Raw genomic sequence first — 21,881 nt, forward strand, 5'->3', positions numbered from 1 at the left:
ACCCACCTTATTTCTGATACTCCTTGCGTTGAAGTATACGCACTTGAGCCCATCTCTGTTTCCGCAAGTAGTCCCTGTCAGTGCTACCTTCTCCACAGCCTCCCGACAGTCTTGGGCATCCTGACACACAGCTAGCTTACTTGCTGGACTACAAGTCCGGATCCCATCCCCCTGCCAAATTAGTTTAACACCCCCCCGAAGAGTGCTAGCAAACCTACCCCCCAGGATATTGGTGCCCTTCTGGTTCAGGTGCAACCCGTCCTGTTTGTACAGGTCCCACCTTCCCCAGAATGCAGTCCAATTGTCCAAATATCTGAAGCCCTCCCTCCTACACCATCCTTGCAGCCACGTGTTCAACTGCACTCTCTCCCTATTCTTTGCCTCACTGTCACGTGGCACCGGCAACAACCCATGTCCTAGCTTTTAGCTTCCAGCCTAACTCCTTGAGCTCTTGAATGACCTCCCCACCCCTCTTCCTACCTATGTCGTTGGTGCCAATGTGTACCACGACTTCTGGCTGCACACCCTCCCCCTTAAGGATTCTGAAGACACGGTCCGAGATGTCTCGGACCCTAGCACCCGGGAGGCAACAAACCATCCGAGAGTCTCGCCCATGTCCACAGAACCGCCTGTCCGTCCCTCTAACTAGAGAGTCCCCTATAACTAGCGCTCTCCTCCTCTCCCCCTTTCCCTTCTGAGTCTCAGAGCCACAGACCCCTTCACTACAGCTTACACCTGCAAGGCTGTCCCCCCCAACAGTTTCCAAAGCTGTATACTTATTTTTTAGTGGAACGACCACAGGGGAACCCTGCACTGCCTGTTTCTTCCCCTTCCCACCTCTAACTGTTACCCAGCTACCTCTGTTCTCTGGTGTAACTATGTCCCTGTAGCTTCTATCAATCACCCTCTCAGCCTCTCGAATAATCCTCAGCTCATCCAGCTCCAGTTCCAGTTCCCTAACTCGTTCGGTGAGGATCAGGATCTGACTGCATTTCCTGCAGACGAAGTCGGCAGGAGTATCGGTGGTCACCCCTACCTCAAACATCCTGCAGGAGGAACATTCCACCGCCTGCGCTGCCATGACTGTACACTTTGTCTCCAAAAAGAAGAACACTGAGTCAATAACACTGAGTCACTTACCTGTAGACTTTAAAGTTACGTTAGAGGAGGCCCTACGAAAGTAGGACCTGGGGTCGAGAACACACCCACTCAAATACTAACCACTTACATTCCCGCCCAGCTATGCGCTCCACTGCCCGCTACAGGTAAGTAATTTTGAAACAAACTGTCTTACCTTAGCTGTAGTCTCCCGGGTTCGCTTTTACTCGGCCGCTGCTCCCACTCAAAATGGACCTTGAAACGATGAGCTGCCAGTCCTGCCCCTCCCTCAGCAGTGTTTCTGTAATAACTATAATATCCCAGTCCCATGTTCCAATCCATGCCCTGAGTTCATCTTCCTTAGCTGTCAGGCCCCTTGCAATGAAATAAATGCAATTTCATCATCAGTTTTCCCCCATTCCCTGCTATGTTGTTGCCTGCCTTGTCTTTTGAAATCACTCTCTTTAACTTGTGTACCAGCCGCAATCTTCGTTCTGAACTTACAACTGTTTAAGGTCCAATACCCTGCCAGACTAGTTTATATCCTCTCATGCAGCTCTAGTAATTCACCCAATCAGGATATGGGTCTCGCTCCCGTTCCCAGTTTAGGTGTCTTCTCCACCCTGTCTACCTTTGCTGACCCCTTCAGGGATCAATGGACTTATCCGCCAAGGTCCCTATGTTCCTCAGTACGCCGCAAGGACTGACCATTCATTATGTCTGTCCGTTGCTTATCATATCTCCCACAAGTTATTACCTCACATTGATCATAAATAAGCTCTGATCAGATTATCACCTGATTGACGTTGGACTGCAGCCTGAGACCATCCCCCTCACTGTGGATAACACCCTCCCCTTTCATGTCATCTGCAAACCGACGAATGACTCCTTCCGCTTTCACATCCAAGTCATTAATGTACATCATAAACAACAGTGGTTCCTGCACAGATCCCTGTGGTACACCCGCTGGTGAAAGAATTTCAAACACAAAGACGTCTATCCGCTAGTTTTACATCCAATTTGCAAACCTGCCTTGGATCCCAATGGCTCTTTACTTTTGGATCAGCCTTCCATGACGGACCTTGTCAAAGGCCTTATTCAAGTCGATGTAACCCACATCATCTGCACTGCCCTCATCAATATTATTAGACACCACTTCAAAAACTGAATTCCTCAGACAGTATCTTCCTCTACACAATCCATGATGACTAAGCTGAGTCGATCACAGCCTTTTCAAGTGTTGATTCATCCTCAGAATTGTTTTCAATAATGTCCCTCCCCCTGCTGTCAGACTATCTGCTCTGTAATTACCTGGCCTATCCCTGCTGCCCTTCTTGAACAAAGGAACCACATTAGCGATCCTCCAGTCATTCGGCACTTCACCTGTGGCCAGCAAAGTATTAAATATGTCAACCAGGGCCCCAGCAATCTCCTCCCTTACCTCCCATAGCAGCCTGGGATACATTTCAATGGGCTCTGGGGATTATCTCCAACTTCACGCCAAAGAAAACATTTAATATCTCCTCGTTATTGATCGTACCATGTTATAGAACCTCACCATCCGAAATGAAGACCGCGGCTACAATGTTTTTAGCCTGTGTGAATACAGATGGGAAGTATTCATTGAAGAACTCACCTACATCCTCTGGCTCCATGCACAGATTGTCCCTTTGGTTTTGTAACAGGCCGCACTCTTTAGCTGGGAATCCTCTTCCTCTAACTATACTCATAAAATACCTTGTGATATTTCCTTAACAGTATTTTAATGAGGATATTTCATGGCCATTCTTTGCTACTCATTTTTAAGGACCCCCTTGCACTCTTGATACTTCTGAAGAGCTTCGCCTGTTTCCATCGTTGTGTACCTCCTTTATCCTGCTGACAGTATCGCTTGCCCAGTATTTGCTGTTCAGGAAGCACACTGGCCCTGAATTCTCCCCGGATCACTTTAGCATACTTCCTCTTTCTGAATGTGAACGTAACTGCAAATAGTTCCTCCGTGTCTGTGTTTGCCAGACCCTGTCTCCTGATAGTGAGAATGCCCAGTGACGTTGAGATTAGAACGATTACGGGGCTTCCACAAATTGGCCTCTTCACTTCTGCACTATTCGTTTTCCAAAATCAATTTGAAACCTAGTGTTATGACCACCATCGCCAAAACATTTCCTACAATTTCCTGTCACAAACCGATTCCCTGATGTACAGGTTTAGTTAAACTCTGTCCCTTCCTGTTCCTTTCTACTTGTCTTCAGCCACATCCCCATGTTGTTCCGATGCTTCACCTTTTCTATTTGGATTTGGAAAGCTCCTTTCACCTGAACCCTGTCCCTGCATCCTCTCTGTCAGTTTAAAGCCCTGTCCATATACCTACTAACATGATTGACCATGACACTGGTCCCAGCACGGTTCCAGTGGGACTATCCTAATGGATTATATTTTAAATCAGGTATGGGATTTGGGTTTCTCTGGATGACCGGCCTTTCTTGCCCAGCCCTGGCTGCCCTTGAACTGAGTAACTTGCTCGGCCATTTCAGAGGGTAATTGAAAGGCAATCACTTTGCTGTGAGTATGTCATGCAGACCACGATGGCAGATGTCCCCAAGTGTCTTTTTGATGAACAAACGTTATTTTGGACGTCAGCAATAGTTTCGTCCTTATAAATGGATTGTTAATTGCAATTTTAAAAGATATTGACTGCAAATACCACCACTTCCGATGGTGGGATTCAAACCTGTCTCCAGTGAACATTGGATAATGTTTTGGATACACGCTCTAGCAATAATACCACTAGGCCATTACTTAACCTGCTCAAAGGTTGCTCATTGCTGAGCACTGATACCAGTGCATCAGGAACCTAAACCTGTTCTTCCGACATAATTGTTTCATTATGAAATCTTCCTCCACTCTGCTGATATCACTCAGTCTCTCTCCATGTGGTATCCCTCACTGTGTGGGTCTAATTGCTGCCTCTGTCAGTGTCACTCACTTTTGCAGCTACTCCAGATCCTGAGCTAACAGAATCCTCCAATCCAGAGAGACGCAACAGCACAGGCCAGGGATGGAGACTGGGACTTTCCAGATCTCTCTGGGACTCGGTGCCATTCTCCCTGTGTAACCCTCACTGCATCAGTCTAATTTCCCATTCTGTCTATTTCTCTGCCTCCTGTCGCTACTCAGGAATTTCCTGACTCAATAGACTTCCCAACTACTAGGTGTCTCGTCCATCACCACATTGAAGATGGTTGGTCAGCCAGAGAGACAAAGGGCAGGGAGTCCTGGAGTCTTCAATAAATCCTGCAGTGAGGTAAGATCACTCATAGTGAACAGAGAAGAGAGGAATGAAAGAACTCCAAACATAGGCTAACAAAAGATGTCATAGATACAGTGCTGGAGGGGGAATATATTGCAGGCGCACCCCAGGCTCAGTCACTGCCCCTACTGTCAGTTCTGTTGTTCTGAGACTCACTACTCCGCACCACTGTATCTGTGGCAAGTCTTGCGGACCAGCGTCTTCAATAATTTTTAACTCCAATAACATTTCCTGTCCCTGTAACCTCCTCCTTTCCCAATAGGCCCTTCACATATTTGAAACGTACTGCATTCCAGACTAAAATCCCTATATCTTTCTTCAGTGTCTACAACATGCCTTATCTCGGTAGTCTCCTCCTCCAATAACTGGAGGTAGAGCCATGCTGCACAGAAACGGTTCTTTGGTCCAACTAGTCCACACTGTCCAGAGTCCCTGAATGAGTCGCATTTCCCTGCATTTGATCCATATCCCTTCAAACCTTCTCCTCTCCATGTACCTGCACAAATGTCTTTCCCAAGTTCTTATTGTACTTTTCTGTACCACGTCCCCTGGAAACACATTCCATACCTGCACCATCCTGTGTTTGGAAAGTTTTCTCCTCCAAACCCTTTTAAGCTTTTTCTCTCCCATCTCATAATTATGTCCTCTAGAACACAGAACAGAGAACATGGCAGCGCAGTACAGGCCCTTCGGCCCTCAATGTTGCGCCAACCCGTGGAACCAATCTGAAGTCCACCTAACCTTCCCTAATCCATTCTCAACCACATGCCTATCCAACGACCGTTTAAATGCTCTTAAAGTTGGCGAGTCTACTGCTGTTGCAGGCAATGCATTCCATTCCATGACTATTCTGAGTACCACTGGCATCTGCCCCATATCTGTTAATTAATAATAATATTAATATCTACCTCAATTTAAAGCTATATCCCCTCGTGCTAGGCTTCGCCATCCGAGGTCAAAGGCTCTCACTGTCCAACCCATCTCACCCTCTGATTATCTTGTATATCTCAATCAATTGGCCTCACATGTCTTCTCTCGATCAAAAACAGATTCAAGTCCCTCAGCCTTCCTCATAACTGGAGGTTATGAACTCCGTCCCTCCGTACCAGGTAACATCCTAGTATATCTCCTTGGATCCCTTTCCAAATCTATCCCATCTTTCATCTAATGCGGTGATCTGAACCAGAGGCAACTCTCCAGATGTCGCTGCACCAGAGTTCTGTACAACTGCAGCATTATCTCATTTTTCTGAAACTCCATCCCTGTACCAATAAAAGCTCACATGCTGAATGCCTTCTTAACAACCTTATCAACCTCGGTGGCAACTTTCAAGGATCTATGTACATGGACACAGTGATCTCTCTGCTCATCTGCACTACCAAGATCTGCTTTACCCACATCCATCTGTTTGGTCACCTCAAAGAAGTCAATAAGGTTTGTGAGGCATGACCGACCCTTCACAAAACCGTGCTGACTATCCCTCATCAACTTATTCATCTCCAGATGGTTATAAATTCTAGCTTTTACACACCTTCCCAACACTTTACCCAGAATCAAAGTAAGGCTCACAGGTCTATAATTACCAGGGTTGTTTCTATTCCCTTTCTTGGACAAGGGGACAACATTTGTTGTCCTCCAGCCTCTGGCACTATTCCCGCAGACAATGACGACATAAAGATCAAAGCCAATGTCTTGGCAATATCCTTCCTGGCTTCCTAGAGAAGCCAAGGATAAATCTCATCTGGCCCAGTGGACTTACCGATTTTTACACTTTCGAGAATTGCTAACACCTTCTCTTTCTGCAGTTCAATCCCATCTGGTGATGGACTCCACTACCCTGGGGTAAAGACGTTGGCTAATCAACTTACCTGTGCCCTTCATGGTTTTCTAAACCTTTATAAGGTCACCCCTCAGCCACCTACACCCAATGGAAATGTGAAAGACAATGATATAAATATTTCTGCTCGTATCCCTGCCACTACTTTGCCACAATGTTCTGGGATACATTTGTTCAGGATCTACGGCTTTCCCTACATTTGTGTTCTAAGACCTCCAGCACCACCTCTTCTGTAATGGGGACTCTTTACAAGCCATCACTGTTTCTTCCCTTTGTTTCCTAGTCTTTGTCCGCAGTACGTTCTGACATGAAATGCTCATTTAGGCCCTCGCCCATCTCCTTGGATGGCCTCACTGATCTTTGAGGAGCCCTAGTGTCTGTCCAGTTGTGTTTGTGTAGTTGTATGCTGTAGAAAATTATTTGCATTTTCCTTAGCCTTATCTGCCAAATCTATCTCATCCCTCCATGTTGCTTTTCTGCATATCCAGCCTCTCCGATTCTGTCAAACGCTCCAGTATCAGTCACATCTTCTTCAATATTTGCTCCATTTACAGTTTCAGGAAATGCTTCCTAAATCAGGATGATCAGAATCCTATGCAGTACTCCAAAGCTGTGCTGACTATCCGTAATCAATCCTTGCCATTGCAAATGCATGTAACTCCTGTCCCGCAGAATCACTTCCAACGCTGTACGCACCACTGACATCAAGCTAATTGGTGTTTATCTCCCTGGCTTTCCCTCGCAGCCTTTCCTAAACACTGTCACAACATTAGCCACCCTCCAGGCTCCCTGCTCATCACCTGTGGCTGTCAGTGATAGAAAAATCTCTTTATGGGACCCACAATTTCTTCCTGAGCTTCACAATATTCTGGGATGTGCTTGATTAGTTCCCATGGAATTTTCCACCTTATATGCATTTAAAAACCTCTTGTACCTCCTGTTACGTGGGGTCTTGTGAAGACATCACTGTTTATTTCCATGACATCCCCTGTCTTTCTCCACAGTAAGTTCAAACATGATATTTCTGGTTAGGATTTCACCCATCTCCTGTGGTTCCACACTTGGTTTTCCCCATTCATCTTCAAGCAGGCATATTCTGCCCCTAGTTAATCTTCTATTGTTAATATACTTGGAGAATCTCTTTGGATTTTCCTCAACCTGATCCGCCAATGCTTTTTGTGGTCACCTTTGTGCCCTCCTGATTTTGTTCTTAAGTGAATTACTCCACCCACAACGTTCTTCGATGGATTCCCTTAATCCAGCTGGCTATATGTGACATGTGTCCCCTTTATGTTGACCAGGACCTCAATATCCCCAGTCATCCAGAGTTTCTTATTTGTGTCAAAATTGTCATTCACACTAATAGGAATATGATGGCTCTGAACTCTCATTTTAATTCCCTTTTGAAAGCTTCCCACCTGCCTGACGTCCCTTTACCTCCACATAGCCTCCCCAATCAATTGTTAAAAGCTCTTGACTAATAACATCTGGATTGAGGAAAGGCCAGTTTTGATCTTTAACTTGTGGACCAGGTTTGTCCTTTTCCATCGCTATTTTCCAACTAATACGATTGTGATCACTTTACCAAAGTGTTGCCCCACTAACAACTCAGTCCCATTCATTACTTTGTTTCCCAGGTTTTACCTCTTCTTGCAGTCCGACCATTTACATTGTGACTGGGACAGCTTTCTTGTACATGCCAAACAAATTCCTCGCATCCAAGCTCTGAACACTCTAGCAATCAGAGTCTAGATTTGGAAAGTTAAAATCCCTGACCATTCCAGCCCTATCATTCTTATAGATATCTGAGATCTCCCGTCATATTTGCTGCTCAAATTCTCGCTGACTGTTGGGGGCCTGTAGTACAGTCATATCAAACTGATAACCCATTCCCATTTCTCCGTTGCACCATTATATCTTCACTGGGTGATCCCCAGGAATATCCTGTCTCATTAATGCTGTCATGTTTTCACTGATCAGAAACTCCAATACCCCTCCTCTCTCACCACCTGTTCTGGCCTCAGCCTTCAGATTGTAGCCTGAGACCATCCCCCTCACGGTGGACAACAGCCTCACCTTTCATGTCATCTGCAAACTTACAAATGATACCTTGTGCTTTCACATCGAGTTATTAATGTACATAATACTGTTCAAAATAATTAGAGTAATAGATAGAGTCAATAGCCAGAGACTTTTCCCCAGGGCAGGTATGACTGGTACGAGAAGTCATAGTTTGAAGATATTAGGAGGAAGGTATAATGGAGACATCAGAGGTAGGTTCTTTACGCAGAGAGTTGTGAATGCATGGAATGTGTTGCCAGCTGAGGTGGTGGAAGGAGAGTCATTGGGGACATTTCCGTGACTTCTGGGCATGCACATAGATAGGAAAGAGTTGAGGGGTGCACAGGTTAAATTACTATATTTTACGTTCGGATTAAGTCTCGGCACAACTTCGTGGGCCTAAGGGCCTGTTCTGTGCTGTACTTTTCTATGTTCTATCTTCTATAATAACCAGCAATGGTTGCTGCACAGATCCCTGTGGTACACCCGCTGGTGAAAGAATTTCAAACACAAAACTTACCCTCCACCGTTGTGCATCCAGGTTGCCAAATTGCCTTAGATCCCATTGGTCTGTTGGACCAGCGTTCCATGAGGGACCTTGTCAAATGTCTTAGTGAACTCCATGTAACCCACATCTTCTGCACTGCCCTCATCAAAATCCTCAATCGTAATTTCAAACAAAAATCTCTGCTGAATTTGGGAGAGGATCTTACTCTACCAAATCCGTGATGAGTATCCATAATCGATCTCTGCCTTTCCAAATGTTGATTCATTCTGTCCCTCAGAATTGTGTCCAATAATTTCCCTCTCCCTGCTGTCAGACTATCTGCTCTATAATTACCTGACCTATCCCTGCTGCCCTTCTTGAACAAAGGAACCACATGAGCGATCCTCCAGTCATTGAGCACTTCACCTGTGGCCAGCAAATTATTAAATATATCCACGTGGGTTCCAGCAATCTCCTCCTTTACCAGAACAAGGGGAGGGGGGGGGGGGTTTGATTTGAACCAGAGGGGCATCAGTATCCCTGGGGGGAGATTTGCTTGTCTTATCCCGGAGGGTTTAAACTAGTTTGGCAGTGTTTTGGAAATAAGAGAAGGCCCATTGATCAGTCAATTGAAAAATGCATCAGCCTTCGAGAGCAAGTTTTCTATCCAGGATATTGAGGGGCACAGTCACGGGAGGGAAAAGACTTTTGATTTAACGCGCATTTATTTCAATGCAGAAGGCCTGACTGGTAAGGCAGATGCGCTTAGAGCATGGATTGTCTCTGGGTACTTGGATGTTATAGCCATAACAGAAACATGGCTGAGAGAAGGGCAGGACTGGCAGCTCAGTGTTCCAGGATACAGAAGCTACAGGCGGGACAGAAGGACAAGTAAGTGAGGAAGAGGAGGTGCCCTTTTGATAAGGGAGGACATAACAACAGTGCTTAGAGAGGATACTCTTTTGGGTTGATCAAATGAGGCCATATGTTGAGAAATTACAAACAAAAAAAGGATGGTCAGTCTGCTGGGATATTGTTCTGGACTCCCAAATAGCCAGCGGGTACTAGAGGAGCAGATGTGAAGAGAGATTGCAGGTACCGAAAGAAATAATAGGGCAGTATTGGTTGGAGATTTTAACTTCCCCTGTATTGACTGGACCACCCAGAGTGTAAAAGGCCCATATGGCGTGTAATTTGTCAAATGTGTCCAAGAAAGTTTCCGAGATCAATATTTAGATGGCTTCACTCTACTCAGGGGCTTCAAACGAGATCTCCCCTCAGAAAACGGGGTCGGGCAAGTGACTGAAGTTGCAGTCGGAATTCACATTATGTCCAGTGACCACAGCTGTCTTAGTTTAACATAGTTTTTGAAAAAGATCAGGCAGGTCCATATATTAAGGTCTTAAACTGGAGTAGGGCCACTTTTGGGGGCCATTTGGCAGGATCGAGCAGAGGTTGATTGGGTGAATTAAAAACCAGTTATAGTCCAACAGGTTCATTTCAAAGCACCAGCTTTTGAAGTGCAGGTGATCATTCTTAAAGATGAAAACTGAAACTAAATGTGTTTGATATTACATTCCATGACACTGATATCCTGTTGTTATAAATTCTGTGCCTTATGATTGTGCTCCACCTGATGAAGCAGTGCTCTGACATCTAGTGCTTCCAAATAAACTTTTTGGACTGTAAGCTAGTTTTGTGAGATTTTTAAGGTTGTTCATCCCAGTCCAACACCGGCTCCACCACATCATGCTCCCATCAACTGGGTGAGTCTGTGTGAAGGAAAAGGAATGACCGGCAAATGGGAGGCTTTGAAAAGTGTGATCTCAAGAATCCAATATGTCTCTGATTGAGTGAAGAGAAAAGCTGGCAGGTTTAGGGATCCCTGTCTGATGGGGGATATTGAAGCTCTGTTCAATAAAAAGAAGAAGGCACATATTGACTTCAATATTTCTGTATCTACGTAATCTCTTCCAGTCCGAAAGACACGATTACTCGGTGGAGACTTTACAATCCTCGCAGGTCCCTTCAGCACTCCCGATCTGTAGAATCCACTGAAAGCCTATGATTCTCTCGATACAATTCTGACAAGACTCTCTATCTGTGTAACATCTTACAATCGCGAACACACACACCCTATCAATGTGAGCTCCTCCTGTATCTCCATCCAGTTACTCATCTCCTAACCTTCTCCAGCTCTTACATCCCTATCTGTGTAAATGTCACCTTCACATCCATCCCTTCCCACTTTGACCAAAATGGAGGAGGTTACTAATTGCTTCCTTGTCTGTGAAACTTCACAAGAAATTTCCAGGATACCTGAACATCAACCCAACGACCTGTTGCCAAACATTTCAATTCCCCCACCCACTCTGCCGAAAACATGCAGGTCCTGGGCCTCCTCCAATCGCCATTCCCTCGCCACCCGACGCCTGGAGGAAGAAGCCTTTTCTTTTGCCTTGGGTCCCCTCAACCCCATGGCATCAATGTGGACTTAACCAGTTTCCTCATTTCCCCTTCCCCACTTACCGCATTTCCAACCTTCCAGCTCAGCACCAGTCTCATGACCTGTCCCACCTGTCAATCTTCTTTCCCACCAATATGCTCCACCATCCTCTTTGACCTAGAACTCTTACCCCATCTCCAACACCTATTGCACTCTCAGCTACCTTCACCACAAACCCACCCCATTCCCATTTATCTCTTCACCCCCGAGCCTCCCAGCCTCATTCTTGATGCAGGGCTCCTGCCTGAAACGTCGACCTTCCTGCTCCTCGGATGCTGCCTGACTTGCTGTGCTTTTCCAGGACTACACTATCAACTCTGATCACCAGCAGCTGCAGACCTCAATGTCTCCTGTTTATCAAATGGGCGAATGGAGTGAGGATGGCAGATGGAGATTAATTTAGATAAATGTGAGGTGCTTCATTTTGGAAAAGCAAATCCTCACAGGACTTATACACTTAATGGTAAGTTCTTAGGGAGTGTTGCTGAACAAAGAGACCTTGGACTGCAGACTCATAGCTCCTTGATAGTGGAGTCGCAGGTAGATAGGATAGTAAAGAAGGCGTTTGGTATGCTTTCCTTTATTGGTCAGAGTATCGCGTATAAGAGTTGGGAGGTCATCTTGCGGCTGTACAGGACACTTGTTTGGCTACTGTTGGAATATTGCGTGCAACTCTGATCTCATTCCTATTGGAAGGATGTTGTGAAACTTCAAAGGGTTCAGAAAAGATTTCCAAGGATGTTGCCCAGGTTGGAGCATTTGAGCTACAAAGGAGAGGCTGAATCGACAGGGGCTGTTTTCCCTGGAGTGTCAGAGGCTGAGGGGTGACCTTTCGAGATTTATAAAGTCAGGAGTGGCATGGATAGGATAAACAGACAAGGTCGCTTCCCTGGGATTGGGGAGTCCAGAACTAGAGGGCATAAGTTCAGGGCGGAGAGGTGAAAGATTTGAAAGGGACCTAAGGGGCAACTTTTTCACGCAGACGGTGCTGTGTGTATGGAATCAACTGCCAGAGGAAGTGGTGGAGGCAAATAAACTTACAGCATTTAAAAGACATCTGGATGGGTATATGAATAGGAAGGATTTAGTGGGATAAGTGCCGGTAAATGGAGCTAGAATGGTTATGATACGTGGTTGGCGTGGACGAATTGGACCAAGGGGCCTGTTTCTCTGCTGTACATCTCTATCACTCTATGATTCAAATTTTTTTTCCACTGTCCATTTACAGCCTGACATTTCAGTCAATTTCCCCTGTTTACCTTGGTCAGTTCTCCTCTCAAACTCATGTAATTGGCTTTGTTTCTGACGCTCCGGTGTGCTTTATGGTCATTTGAAAACTTAATAATCTCTTTGAATTCCACTATATTGCAATCTCCTGGAGGATCTCTGTGTCACATCACGCCTTCACTCAGCTTCATCACTCAATGGTCAATCTGAGATCATGATATCCCTAGCCGCCTGCACAATATCTTATTCAAAGAAACACTGACAAAAAAATTCAAAGAGGAGCTCTGATAATATCACTCTTGTCAGTGTGACTGCCCCAGATTGAAGTCTCCTAAAATTATCATAATGCCTTTGTTACAAGTTCCAATGAATTCTTGTTTAATACAGGGAGGAACAATGAGATGCTGCTAGGCAGCCGAAAACAAAAGTTCTTCTGCTTGTGTTTGTAACACATGGGACCCAGAATTCACATTCAGGCTGATTCAGCCACATCATCTGAGGGCAAATGCTTTCTCTGTAATGCCCTTGTTATTGATTACTGTCAGGGTTACCCATCCTGTACTCCCATTCTGCCTGAGATCCCACAAGGTTGTGTACCATTGTATACTTATGTTCCACCTTTTGTTCACCCTGTAACCACATCTCTCTGCTGACTAAATCCCATTTATCTCTGTGCCACAAGTCTATTACCTTATTGCAGATACTTTGGCAATTCCAAAAAATATATATAATTTATTCTTTCCCACAACGTCCTGTCATAAACCAATTCACTGACGTACAGTTTTAGTTAATCTCTGTCCCATCCTGTTCCTTTCTGCTTGTCTTCAGTCACATCCCCATGCTGTTCCGATGCGTCATCTTTTCTCTTTGGATTTGGAAATCTCCTTTCACCTGAACCCTGTCCCTGCATCCTCCATGTTAGCTTAAAGCCCTGTCCATAAACCTACCGACATGATTGGCAAGGACACTGGTCCCAACGATGTTGTTTTTAATTCACTCGTGGGATATTGCTGTCTCTGGCTGGCCAGCATTTCATGCCCACCCCCGAGCTGCCCTTGAGCTGAGTGCCTTGCTAGACTATTACAGAGGGCAGTTTAAAGTCAACTCCATTGCTCTGGGTCTGGAGTCATGTGTAGGTCAGACCAGCTGCCTACCAATGATTTCCTTCCTGAACAAGTATTGAGCACTCAGATGCTTTTCCCTGCCACTGGCATTAAATTCTGGATGAACAGGCTAGTGAGAGTAACGTTAGGCCATCGCCTGGCCCACTGATAGCTCCCTCATCCCTGAGCTCTGATCTCAGTGCACCATGAGTCAAACCACTTCTTCTCGACCGTGGTTTGATCCTGACACCTTCCAGCAATCTGGTGCTATCACTCAGTATCTCTCCATGTGATATCTGACACTGTGAAGGTCTAATTGCTGCCGCTGACTGCACCTTTTGTAGTTTTTCCAGATCCTGAGCCAACAGAATTCTGCACTCCAGGGAGACGAGGCAACGCAGGCCCGGGATGGAGACTGGGATTTTCCAGATCTCTGTGGGTCTCAGTGCCATTCTTCTTGTGTAACCCTCACTGCATCAGTCTAATTTCCCATTCTGTCTATTTCTCTGTCTCCTGCATATATTCAGGACAGTCCTGACTCAATAAACTTCCCAACTGCTGGGTGTTTCATTCATCATCTCATTGAACACAGTTGGTCAGCCGGAGGGCAGGGAGATCTGGAGTCTTCAATAAATCCTGCAGCGAGGTAAGATCACTCACAGTGAACAGAGCAGAGCGAGTTTAAGGGATCGAAGTTTGGTCCGGAAGACCTGACACAGATACAGTGCTGAAGGGTGAAACAGATCATGAAGGTCCCAGGCTCCATCTCCACTCTCTTGCTAACTTGCATCACTGCAGTTCTGAGCCTTCCTATGACAATATAGGAAGTTCACAGTTATCCATCCAGGCCTGTGCTGTCTTAGTGAGCATCAGGACAATATCTGGGAAAGGAGGCTGCCCTTAAGAAGTTGGTGTTGAAACCTGGGATCTTTCTGTTCCCTATTCTCCCTCTCACATGGTCACTTGTCATGTGATAGAGTCATACAACAGGGAAACACACCTTTTGGTCCATCTCATCTGCACCATTGTCTTGAATGGTTGTAATTGCCAGAAAAGTTCCTATTTCTGTAACCTCCACCCCTCCCATTATCCTGCTGTATATTTGAAACCTACTCCAATGCTGACGACTCTCCCTATTTGTAAATTGTTCCAGTCTCGATAACATGACCATCTCAATAATCCCATCCTGCAGTCAGTACAATAATCTCTATTTCTGTAGTTTTCCACAATAACTGCAGTCCATCCTGTCTCTGTAAAATCCTCCAGCCAGGACCAAAATACCCCCCTATGTACCTTCCTCAAGCCCCAAGAGAACATGATATCACTGTAACCTTCTGCTGGCCCGATCCCATTCCTGTCTCTTGGCCTACAGCACTACACGACCTCTGTAACCATCTCCCATGCCTACCGACCTTCTTATCTGTGTAAATACCTCCAGACCCTTTTCCAGCAGAAACAACACTCCCCATCTCTGTGTGCTCCTCCCTGCACCTCCAACACCCTCTCTTTGTGTAGCTCTGCAGGTTAGGAGGCATGGCAGTTCAATGGTGAGTACTGCTGCCTTACAGCGCCAGAGACCCAGGTTCGATTCCAGTCGGGGGGGACTGTCTGTATGGAGTTAGCACATTCGCTCTGTGTCTGCATGGGCTTCCCCCAGGTGCCCCGTTTTCCTCCCACAGTCCAAAGATGTGCAGATCAGGTGAATTGGCCATTCAAAACTGCCCATAGCATTAGGTGCATTAGTTAGAGGGAAATGGGTCTGGGTGGTTTACTCTTTGGAGAGTTGGTGTAGACTTGTTGGGCCGAAGTGCCATTTCCCTACTGTAGGGAATGAAATAAAATCTGAACTCTCCCACTGCGTTCCATATTACTGACCCTAGAAATATCCCTCTAACAATTAAACAGCTCCAAACCTCCCAATCTCTGTAAACTACGACAGCTCCAACATCCATCCTTCTTGGTGTAACCTCTTCCTGAAACCCTCTCACCATGTGGAGACTCCACAATCCTCCATATCTGTGTAATCCTCTCAGGTCACTGCAATGCTCCCAACCTGTAGAACCAGTCCAACGCCTGTGACTCTCCCAATCCAGATACTACAAGAGTCACTATCTGTGTAACATTCTCCCGTCACTATCATCCACCCTGTCAATGTAAGCTCCTCTAGTATCTCCATCCATCTAATCATCTCCATAACCTTCTCCAACACTTGTAGCCCTATCTGAGTAAATGTCACCCTCTTCTATAACTACAGCAGGAACCATTCTACAGATTCAATACCCTCTGCCTGAATACATTCTTCCAGATCTCCATTCTAAATGGTCGTTCCTTCATTCTGAAGCTGTGCCCTTGGCTCCTAGTCTCTCCGACTAGAGGAAACATCTCCCTCCCCCACACACACACATCCAATCCATCCAGGCCCCTCAAAATTCTGTAAGTTTGAATGAGATCCTGCCACCGCAACCTCTGAAAATTCATCAAGTACAGACCCAGAGACTTCACCTGCTCCTCATGGCAAGCATTTCATTCATGTAAAACTAGTTCTTGTACCCACTCACATCCGTTTTCCAGACTGTTAATGCATAACATGTACAGTGTGGCCCCAACACTGACACCTGCGGGTTTGTGAAGTGGTGCTGAAAGGGCCTTCCTGAGTGACCTCAGTGCTGCTTGTAGATTTTATATTTACTTATTCACTCGTGGTCATGAGCGTTGCTGGATGTATTGTTGATTTGGAGTTGTCCCTGATAAGGTAGTGGTGAGCTGCCTTCCTGAGCCACTGCACCAGCTGTTGGAACTGTTGTTATCTGTGTACCCTCCAGCAGATGCTACAACACTCATGTCTCTAAATGCATACAGACAATGCAGCTCTTCCTGTATATGTGGCATCCTTCTCTGCCAACAACACTTATTGTTCATCAGAATGTCTCACCATCTCCATTCCCATTTGTGCTAGTGATCCCTCAAATTTCTTTATTCTTGTTTATACTTCTGATCACCTGCAGCAGCATTGAGTGTGTACAAACACGGAGTGAGCAGCCCAGAGGGACAGTCCGTGAGGTGGGTGTGTGTCCCTGAGCACAGTGTCCTTGCAGCAGCATTACAACGAGAGTTGTCAGTGCACCCTGAGCTGTAGCATTGAAGTACAGAAGTGTACTGTAGTGTGTTGTAGATGTGCTGGGATGGCATGTTGAGGCTGGCATGTGACAGACGCCAGCATCGGTGGGTGTGGAGTACATGCAGTTTCTGTCAGTGCAGTGTTCCCCAAGACGTTGCTGCCCAAGATAGAAGGCCGCAGGATCGAGGGGCGAGATGAAGTCACCAGTTACCAGCTCTGACTTTCATGTCAAATTCTCCATATTGAGTTTCCCTACTGTGGGAGGGAGGGTATGAAGCTGGAAATTGATGAGGAGCGACCTCCATGAATGTGGTTGTTGATCATCAGGAATCACTCATTCAGCATCTCGCCATTGCTGCACTCAAATCTTGTCTTAAAGAACAGTCCGGCACAGGAACAGGCCCTTCAGCCCAGCAAACCCGCACTGACACATCATGCCCTTTGAAAGGTAAAACGAAAGTTTTTGCTTCTGCACATTCTATGTCATTCTGTTCGTGGCTGTCTCGTCTCTGTGCCAAGATCCCTCTTTAACCTTGCTATATTAGCTGTTCCCCTCTATCAGTGTAATTCAGGCACTTTCACATTCTGTCTGGAAAAGCAAAAAATCTTACCTATCATATCCACTTTTACCTAAAACTTATGGTCCCTAGTAATTGATATTTCTACTCTGGGAAAAAGCCTCTAACTGTCCTTCTATCTATGCCTCTGGCAGTTTTATAAATATCTATCAGGTAACCCCATAGTCAGTTATGCCCAGATGCAAACAACCTATGTTTGTTCAATTTCTCCTTCTGGCTAATACTCTCCAAACTAGACAACATGCTGGTAAACCTTTTCCATACCCCCTCCAACGCTCCACATCGTGTGGCAACCAGTACTGTATACAATATTCTAAATGTACCTCGAACTAAGTTTCTCTACAGTTGCAATATGACCTGCTAATGTTCGTACTGCATGCTCCGATGCCTATCTGCAAGTTTGCCGTCAGTCTTCTTCATCACCCTCTCCACCCGTGTTACCACTTTTAGGGAACTGTGGAGCTGTACAACTTGATCCCTTCGGATGTTGATGCAATCAGTAGTTTTTCCATCCACTTCTCTCCTGCATTGGTCCTTCTAAAATGCATCTGTCCAGATAAAGTTACATCTGTGTTTTCACTTCCCAAGTCTCCAGCTGACCTACATCCTGCTGTATTCTCTGGCAATCGTCCTCACAATCTGCAACTCCACCAAAATATTTACAGATCTCCAGTCACAAAAACACTGTTCCACCCCTACTCTGTCTTCAATGACCAAACAGTTCTCTATCCATCTTACTAACTGACGGCGGATCTCATTTCACTTCACCTTCCGTATGAGCCTGCCATAAGGGACCATATCAACGGCCTTGCTAAGGTCCAGACGGCCAGCATCCAGCCCGTGCCCTCATCAATCAATTTTGTCACTTCCTCAAAATAATCAATCAAGGTTGTGAACATGATCTTCCCCACACAACTGTGTTGCCTGTCGCTCGTAAGTTCATACTAGAATACTGTTGGAGCTGCACTCATTCAGACAATTGATTATTCCATGACTTGAACCTTGGAGATTAGATTAGATTTCCTACAGTGTGGAAATAGGCTGTTTGGCCCAACCAGTCCACACCAACCCTCCGAAGATTAACCTACCCAGACCCATTTCCCTCTGACTAAAGCACCTAACACTATGGGCAATTTAGTATGGCCAATCCACTGTTGGACTGTGGGAGGAAATTGGAGCACCCGGAGGAAACCCACACAGACGGGGGAGGGGGGGGGGATTGTGCAAACTCCACACAGACTGTCACATGAGGCCGGAAACAAACCTCAGACCTTGACGCTGTGAGGCAGCAGTGCTAACCACTGAGCCACAGTGCCGCTGTTGACGGTTACTGTACAGTGGGAAGTTTGTCGGGCTGTGATGGTTATTGTACAGTGGGAGGTATGTTGGGCTGTGAGGTTGCAGACTGCATGAGTTGTACAGAGTATGATTCTGCTCCTGCCTATGGCCCACTGCACCTCATCGATGCATCATCATTAGTTTCTCAATCTGTTTAAAGTCTGTTCTATTCACTGCCCAGGGGGCTACATGTCATGGTGAGGGGAGTCTGTAAAATGTGAAGGTAGCCCTTGTTCCCCATAAGGACTGTGCGGTGACCATTCTTACCGATATATGAAATGGAGAGGTGTATCTGCAGCAGGCAGATCAGTGATCATGTGGTCAATGATATGTTTCCCTTTTATTGATTCCCCCATAACCTGCCGCAGAGCAGTCCAGCAGCCACAGGATCCAGCATCAATGCTGAGCACAATACTGACTATATACCCTCTGCCTGGCTTGTCCTGTCAGTGGGACAGACCCTAACACAGAGGGGGTGGTGATGTTACCTGGTATTAGTCCTGTTCACAGAAACCTGCTTTACAGATAATATCTGATTGTTGCTTGATTAGCCTGTGGGATTTATACAACAGGTCACTTTTACATTTTGTGTAATGAAGAGTTAATATCACTTTGTTTCTGACATATTTTAAAATAAACCAATCATCATTATTTTTCAATTGAAAACAATTGAAGTGAATGATAATTGAATTACCAGAGCACACAGCAAACCATTACACAATTCAGTGACTGTAGTTAACAGCTGATTGATGTACAGATCAATGAACACACCATCTTGCAGGCAGCATAGCTGTTGAAAATGACTTTGAGGAAAAGCCTGAGTTCAGACACAATGTTGCTGGACCTCACCATGACCTCCAAAAACACTGGCCATCTCCAGAATCTGTGCAGTGAGTTTTCAAACTGGAGCTGGGCACAATAGACTGTTAGAGACATACCTGAACAACGGGGAGATGTGAGTGGGGAAAACTGGTCAATGGACTAGCACATTTTGCTGATCCAGATGCAGTTCAATATTTGTAACAATGACCTGTAAACAGCCATGTCCTGCAAGTATATCTCTTCTGGTATGGCACCTCAACTCTGTAATTCTGCACCTTGGACCCGATCCTGAATGAAGGTGCTGTAAAAATGATGGACTCCTGCAGCACATGGCATCTTACATTGAATCCATCATAAACCACACCCAGTGTATGTTAGCCCCACAATGTCAGTATGCAAACAGAATTGTGCAGCTCCATTGATGGCCAGTATGATCCCAGCCCAACATCCTTGTGTGTGACTTGAGCTGGAAATCTCTGTGTAAATGTTTGCAACATTGTTCTAACCATTAACAGCAAAGTCTCTTTACTGAAGTTTCGATAGCCTTTTATAATACCAACTCTTAGATTGTCCAATAAGCGTCAGATCCCCATTTATTCCGTTCACTTTTATAACAACAATATGATGAAAACAGTGTCCAACTCACAGTAAGTAGCAATGAAATGAGAAATCTCATTCCCACACCCAAGACCTAATTATTATTAAGTACAAGGACTTTGAAAATATACCATTATTTTCCCTTGTATTAATATTGTGAACTAATGGTCGAGTCTCTTGCTCCTCAGATGCTGCCTGAACAGCTGTGCTTTTACAGAACCACACTTGTTGACTCTGATCTCCAGCATCTGCAGTCCTCACTTTCTCCCTGCTAATATTCACTCATAATCATTTTCGTGGCAAAAATATCACTGTGTGTTTAAACATGTTAGTCAGATATGAATATATTTTCAATTGCCTCTGTCTGTCTCAGAGCTCAGTAATGTGGGATGTGAATGTCAGTGTCTGTGTGATGCTCGGTATGCAGGCAATGCCTCTGAGAGACTGTCAGATTGTTTCAAACAGCATATTCCTTCAGCTGTTTACAACAAATAGGTTACTGCCTGGACCCAACCAGCCAGAGTTCACAAAACCCAAAGTACAGTGTCCAGAATTGGGCAGGACTGGACAATATTTTTCATGTTCATTTATTCATGGAGTCTGAAAAGGCCAGTATTTATTGCCTGTCCCTTTTTGCCCCTGAGAAGGTGGGGGTGAGTTGTCACATTGACCCGCTGCAGCCCATGTGCTGTAGGTAGACTGACAATACCATTAGGGAGGGAAGTTGAAACAGTGACACTGAAAGAACGGCAATATACTTCCCAATCAGTTCGGTAAATGGCTTGGATTGGAACCCGAACATGGTCGTCCCATGTATCTGCTTTCCTTGTCCTTCTTGATGTTCGTGGTTTCAGAGGACCGTTGTAAGGAGCCTTGGCAAATTTCTGCAGAGCACAGTGTAGATGGCAGGTGTTGCTGCTCCTCAGTGTCAGTGGGAGAGGGATGAAGCTGCACCCACATAGGAAAATGGAGGTATTTAATCACACACACATTCATCATGAGTCTTTTTGATGGGAGACAGGCTTTCCGAAATTTTGAGGTGAGTCATTCCTGTAGGATTTCTTGACCCTGACATATTCTTGTAGCCAATGAATTAATATGTGTCAAAGTGTGGCGGTGGAAAAGCAGAACAGGTCAGGCAGCATCTGAGGTACAGGAGAGTCAATGTTTTAGCATAAGCCCTTCACAAGAATGGGTAATGAAGTTGTATGGTGAGTACAGGTCTGGTTAACGGTAATCTTCGGGATATTGCTAGGTGGGTGTTCAGTGATGGTGGTGGCATTGAACATTAAATGATATGGTACACTTTTCTATTGTTAGAGGTAATCGTTGTCTGTCATGTGTGTAATGGAAATGGTACTTGTCACTATTCAGCACACACCTGCATAGTTCCAGGTCCTTGTTGCATTTGGATAAGGATTGCTTCAGTTTCTGAGTAAATCACAAATGGTGTTGAACATTGTCCAATCATTGGCACACATTCCCACTTGTGACTTTACAGTGTAGGGATGGTCATTTATGTTTGGGCCTCGGGCAGAGAGCACTCTTACAGCCCACTGATGCTGTCCCTCTCTCTGAGCGAGGTAGCTGGCTTCTGGTTCCAACTGCTCCAGAGGTGTCTAACAACATATCTGAACAGAATAACGTTGCATTATTTTCCCCAAGGAGCTGAGCGAGGACTTGGTTAGCTCAAACATTTGGACGGCTAGTTTGTAATATAGATTAATGCCAACAGTCTGGGTTCAATTCTGCCCTGAATGAGGTCCCTGAAAAGGGCTGTCTTAGTCAACCTCTCCCTT

Source organism: Chiloscyllium punctatum, chromosome 16, assembly GCF_047496795.1.
Source record: "Chiloscyllium punctatum isolate Juve2018m chromosome 16, sChiPun1.3, whole genome shotgun sequence".
Lineage (NCBI taxonomy): Eukaryota > Metazoa > Chordata > Chondrichthyes > Orectolobiformes > Hemiscylliidae > Chiloscyllium > Chiloscyllium punctatum.